We start from the raw sequence: 6,957 nt of genomic DNA, 5'->3' as shown, positions 1-6,957 counted from the left end.
TAATGTATTTTAAAGATGGAGGCGCAACATGGCGGCCGTCATACGAGCGACTCGCTAGTATGTATTCTGAATGATTCTGAATGTCAGATTCTACGCTTACGAGAATACTTTGATTAGTTGGTGGAAGTAATTACACATGAATGAGCACATATTTGTGAAAAACTTTTTTTTTTTTTGCTAAGAATCAACTCAAAACATTACACAATGTAGGTTTAACAATTTAGCGGGATATCTACAAAGACAACGGCGGTAAATGAGCCCAGCTGCCCGTTAATATGATTTGCATAAAACTGCAAAATAAGTCACCATGCCAGGGTTTTTAAAACTGGTGCTGTCTGGAAAGCAGGAGTGCAGAACTAAGTGCGTTCTGCTGCTTAACTTGAACTTTTAGAACTACAAATGTGCATTTACCCCACAAGGGGAAGGCTACAGTACCGTATGTGCAAGGAAAATACAAATGTAAGCTGCTCTAGTCTGCAACTATGGAAGTACATTTCCAGGAGAGAGCCTGATGGCCTGTGAGCCTCGCCTTCCTCTCTGTGTGTTGCTGTTCTCAAACTCCGTTCCCTTCGGGGAAACGATAAGCTACACGCTGTAAATGGTGTGTTGAAGAAAATTTGGATCGTGCAACAAGACATGCCTGCTTCGTTCTTTGCCGGAATAATTGTAATGATTTACAAAAGAATTAAAAAACGGTGGCAACAGCGTCAAACGGCTTTCGAAAGTGCCAAAAAGTGTTAAAAGCCGCAAACAAAGCTTAAAAAGCCACAAAGAGTATTAAAGGTCCCGTGTGTAGCGTGTTTAGTTGTCAATTATCAAATCTGTGTTGCCCCGTTCACAATCTTGTACTTTTTCATGAATATTTACCACATACTGCTCCGCCTTTCACGTTTTCTCTGTCACATGATAAACTCCCAGGTGCTGCTAATGCTGCTAACGGCTATCGTAGCTTCCCGGCCCTCGGCAAGTTTTGAAGAAGGAAACATGGAGGCCCACACGTATTCAAAATCCAGATTTCAGGAACAGGGGTCTTCTTTTTCTTCACCCAGAAAAAGCAGATTGAAAAGAGCAAGAGAGCGGCTTTTTGAAGCGTGAAGGCTACCGTAGCTGTAATACCTACTTTGAACTGCGTGGCGCCAGAGAGTTGATTGCGATATATGATCTCGACGCTAGACGGGAGAAATTCCTACACATTGGACCATGTGGGCTACAACCCTGAATGTAGTGGAATAACTAAAGTAACTAGTAACTAAAGCTGCAACAGATGAATGTAGCGGAGTAACTAAATTAACTAGTAACTAAAGCTGCAACAGATGAATGTAGAGGAGTAACTAAAGTAACTAGTAACTAAAGCTGTAACAGATGAATGTAGCGGAGTAACTAAATTAACTAGTAACTAAAGCTGCAACAGATGAATGTAGCGGAGTAACTAAATTAACTAGTAACTAAAGCTGCAACAGGTGAATGTAGAGGAGTAACTAAAGTAACTAGTAACTAAAGCTGTAACAGATGAATGTAGAGGAGTAACTAAAGTAACTAGTAACTAAAGCTGCAACAGATGAATGTAGAGGAGTAACTAAAGTAACTAGTAACTAAAGCTGTAACAGATGAATGTAGAGGAGTAACTAAAGTAACTAGTAACTAAAGCTGCAACAGATGAATGTAGCGGAGTAACTAAATTAACTAGTAACTAAAGCTGCAACAGGTGAATGTAGCGGAGTAACTAAAGTAACTAGTAACTAAAGCTGTAACAGATGAATGTAGCGGAGTAACTAAAGTAACTAGTAACTAAAGCTGGAACAGATGAAAATAGTGGATTAAAAAGTCCATTATTTCTCTCTGAAATGTAGTGGAGTAGAAGTAGAAAGTGGCATGAAAAGACAAGTAAAGTACAAGAAGCTCAATATTTTTACTTAAGTACAGTACTTGAGTAAATGTACTTAGTTACATTCCACCACTGTGTGTGTGTGTGTGTGTGTGTGTGTGTGTGTGTGTGTGTGTGCAGGGAATGAAGTGTAGTCTGCGATGGCCCACCTAGTCCAAACCACTTTAATAGGCTTACAGCGGCTAATCCAGGCCGTTGTGCCGTCACATGGCCAGTCTGCTGACCTTACTCTGCTTTATTACACCGGGCTTGTCCCTTCAGCCTTTTTCTCTGCCGAAAAACAAACAACTCTTTTCTTTCACCATCGTCATTTCCTCCACCCTCACAGGACTCGTACAGCTCAGACAATCTACGATACAGATAAGATATACACACACATATGTTTAAGATGAAAAAAACTTTATTGTCACCAAGAAATGTTTGCTTGGGCAGTAGTGCTACACACAGCTGCAATAGACTTAAAACGAGCCGTAGACAACAGGACAGTACAGTGGTACACCAGAGACAGTAATATATATATATATATATAAAGCTCCGACCGACTGTCTGTCATGTCTGCGCTTTAACATCGGCAGCATCCAATCACTGCTTCTCGTGGCTGCCTGCACTTAACATGAATTTCAAAACTCCGCACCAAGATTATTTATTTGTATTCAGAAACTCAGCTGTCTGTCTTGTAAACCCGAAAATACAAATAAAAAAATCATTAAAATCATGAAGTTAGGTGATGACGGGAGCTGGCTGCTGCAGTTGTCCTGCTGTCAATTAAAAACCACCATGAACAGTTTTTAATGTTCAGACTACAACTACTCCAGAGTCTGCTCTTGAGACTTTGCTCTAATTTTCCTAAAATAAAAAAAAAATAAAAAAAAATAAAAACTATATATATATATATATATATATATATATATATATATATATATATATATATATATATATAAATAAAATAAATGCCCTAAAAGATGATTAGTGAAGTGAAGGTGTGTGGATGGATTTGGCAGTGCAACGGGGCATTCAGCTCGATGAGGGACAGAGTGTACAGTCACGGGACAAATAAACAATTCAATCAGACAATTCAATTAATATAAAAAAATTTAAGTGATTAACAAAACCCAACAATGATATGAGTTAACAATAATAATAACACAGATAAGACCGTGTGTTAGGAGACTTCTTGCTGTCCACAGCGTGAGGAGGAGGGGTGGTCCACGCTCAGCCTCCTCCCTCTGCTGGCAGTCGGAGGTCAAAGAGGGCGCTCCTCCTTCGATGCTCCCACGCTGAGCGTCACCTGCCCGGCAGCATCCTCCTCCCATAATCCCCTGCTCTCCCCCCCACCCCCAGCTCTTGTACCTGTCACTTATCCACGAAGGATGCCTTACCTGCTCAGCGGACTACGAGAAGGATATACTGTAGCAATTGTGCTAAAACCTGATACGATGCATCTCTCATGTTAAGCAATTACAACTTATATTTTAGGTTTCTAGTGGCGGCGCCCTCTAGTGGCTGTAATAGTTATGACGAGAGCTATAAGAGCGCTTGTCACTGCCCGATGTGAGTTGCGCGTGCTCAGATTTAAACGGTTTACGGCACAACGTGTCTGTGAAATCCGTAAAATAAACTTTTCTCTTTACGTTAGCTCAAAACGCCGTTAGCATCTTAGCTAGCAGTCATTTCAAAAACGTTTTAGCTATCTATGATTGTTTGATTGCTAGCGTTAGCTCAAAACCATAGACAGTATATTGTAGGCTACTTGTGGCAAAGTGACGCATGCGCAACTCCCATCTGTACTCGACTCACATCGGGTAGTGACAGCGCTGTCCCGTTTGAAAATAAAAGGAGATCACATGCGTAACCGGAAGTGTAGTGATGTCAGATTTTTGTTGCTTTTTCTGAACATAACTAAGACATTTTTGCTCCTAAACGTAACCAAAACTGCGACAGTTTCACAACATTACCGCGCTTAAAACCGCGCCTGCTACGTTCTCTGGTTTAGATACGTGGACGGAAAACTCTCCTGTAGGTCGTATTAGAGGGGAGGAATAAACGACCCATATCGGTGTATGGTTTGGAGGACTTATTGCCCAGAGGATGTCCTGTATAGCTAAACTATTTGGGATGCTCCTGGATCTTTCCTCTAATGCACGGGTCTTCAACGTTTTTTAAACCCAGGACCCCTTAACTTAAAGCGAGACGGAGCAGGGACCCCCTACTACATAAATTGTTTTTTTATTATTATTTTAAATTTTAAAACACATGTGGCACAGTGAATCCTTAGGATGAACTGTATCTGTGGGTGGCTACCTTAGTGACTACCTTACCTATGGGCCAGTAAGCCTATCTTCAGTGCGGATTGATATTTGCTAATAATATGTTGGATTCATGTTAAGACTTTTTAATTTTTGAAAAGACTTTCAAAAATTGACAATAATTTGGAAGACCTCCTAGGGGTCCCAGACGCCCTGTTGAAGATCCCGACTCTAATGCCACCATCAGGCTGAAAAAAATGTCAACATTGCCCACAAGTTATCCTATGACAGACTGATCTCGTGAAGTGGTGTATGTATGACACGCCAATTCGTATGCCATTATTGACGTGTTATCAAGACCCATACTCGCTTTTTAGCGTGTTTATCAACGCCGTTTGGCCTCAATTGACCTACATTACCTTGCGATTGCGTGTGAATTTACGCCGTAGCGAGTAGTATCAATCTTCTTTTCCTAAACCCAACCATTTTTTTCTTTTCCTAAACTCAACCGTAGCGTTCGTCTCGCGATAAGTGGCGTGCATGTTTACGGCCGTTGTATACAGCATAGACATACACGTGGATAGCTGAAAATGCGTACAGGTAACACGCCACTTGGCTTAAGAAAGTTGGCGTGTATGTTTACGGGAAGTCATGATATCACGTTGCCTATGATCTAAAATTTACATTGTTCAGATCACAATTAAGCCCTCGAGAGGAGGAACCCCTTAGACTTTAAAGATTCCACGTGCATCACCCAAAAACTAAAGCTTTTAATCCTCCTGCTGTCCCCACGGTCAAACTTGCATTAATGTCATAGTTAACTCGCAATTAATCGCAATTAATCGCACATTTTTATCTATTCTAAAGGTCTCTTGATTTCTTTTTGTCCTATTATTTTTTTTCTCGTTTGAATGGGTTTGCGTTAATGCCGTTAACGCGTTTAACTGACAGCACTTGTTTACTTTAACCATATTGCCCAAAAAAAACAAAAAAACATGGTTGGTTCAATGCAACATTCTTCACAATATCATTGAATTCCGGATGTTATATTTTACAGCATTTAGAGAAAAAAAAACGGTTTAAATGGTTTAAAAACAATTTCTCGACTAAACTCTGACACAAGTTTTCCTCAGATGTTAACTTAATTGTCAAAATATTTCATAATTTCTGCTTTTTAACTCAAAAATCATGTAAATGAGGTTTATTGACTATGAATTTTGAAGAACATAATTGTAAAACTTGTAAGAAGTTGGTTTAATGGCTGTATATACTGGCGGTAGCTGGGGGGAAAGTGTAGAAAACATCAAATAAAGAAATTTAAAAAACATAAAAGGACAATGGGAGGACAACACAAGGGTTAAAAGCAAAAATGATCAGTGTGACCCTTTAGTGAGGGTTCAGACTTGGTCACAGCGTTCTGATATTTCTAAACTAACAACCCAGAGATCTGACGGCTGTTGGAGGCCTTTCAGGCCTCTCTTTGTCCTGCTGTCTCCATCAGCAGCGTGGCGCTCAGCCGGAGGCCCCCAGGCAGTGTGTGTGTGTTGAGCACGGAGGCTGAAGAGCAGCGATCTGCTCCGTTAGAGCCACATGAACGCCACACAGATGGAAGGACCGGTCGCCAAAAGCGTCGGAGCCTAATGAGGACCCGCTGAACGCTGCAGCAGCAGCAGTGTGGGTGGCCAACAGGCGCCTCTGTTCAGCTTTACATGCTACTCTTACTCAAAGGCTTAATATGTGGCCTATTTATTAAACCAATAATCCAACATCACAGGCAGTTATATCTGGCACACCTGGGTGGTCACAAATAACTGCAACTATAGCAGCTGAAAGTGACCTCGGATTAGAATGTGTATGGCAAAAGGACAAAGACACTCAGGTAAGTAGTAGAGTAAGTAGGCAAAAATTAGTTTTGAAGTGAAGTAGCGGAGGTCCAATTATCAAGAATTTTTCTTCAAGAATTCAAGGCAAGACTCTCATGAACGGGTCCGTATGATTTAGTACGAAAATGTATGCACACCAAAACGTATACGATATCCTACGAAATTAGGAGACTGCCGGCCGGTCACGTGACGCCGGCTGGCTTACGAGCTCCATGACACCAAGCGACAGTTGCTAGTTGTTTGACCCACCTCAGTCACAGGCTGCCATTCATTTTCAACTGACCAATCGGAGTGAGGCAGCGTGACGGCAGCGTGATATATGTATGTTGGTTGCTCGAGTCGAAGAAAATCATTCAAGGTGGCGGAAATGCTTCAGGACATCGTATTTCTGTATATAGCTGATGTGTTTGGCATTTTTGGCATTTTATCCCATATATTTTATTACCCCTATTGAGAAATTAATACTTGTAAATCCAAAAACATCGTTCTTGTGACTTGACAATACCCCTGAAGTGACTTGTAAGACCTCTTGCAACTCCCAGAAACATGCAGGTCCGCTGCAACTCTCAGTTCTTTTAAATCTAAGCTAAAGACCTATCTTTTTGATGTTGCTTTTCCTTAAATAATCTATTTTATTAACTTTAATTTCTTATACTGCACTGTAACTTTTATTCTTATACTGCACTATCAATTTTATTCTTGTTTTAATTTGTTTATTAATGTTTTAAAATTGTTTTAAATTGTTTTCTAACTGCTCTTTAATGTTTTATGTAAAGCACTTTGAATTGCCCTGTTGCTGAAATGTGCTATACAAATAAAGCTGCCTTGCCTTGCCTTGCCTTGCCTTGCCTTGCCTTGCAGATACTAGGCAATAGCGTGCTACTACCGATACAGAAGTGTAGTGAAAGCAGCACCAGAGAATTTCTGTTTACTTTTGCCGAGC

The sequence above is a fragment of the Perca fluviatilis genome, chromosome 1, assembly GCF_010015445.1.
Source record: "Perca fluviatilis chromosome 1, GENO_Pfluv_1.0, whole genome shotgun sequence".
NCBI classification, from domain to species: domain Eukaryota; kingdom Metazoa; phylum Chordata; class Actinopteri; order Perciformes; family Percidae; genus Perca; species Perca fluviatilis.
This window is presented reverse-complemented; position numbering follows the sequence as displayed.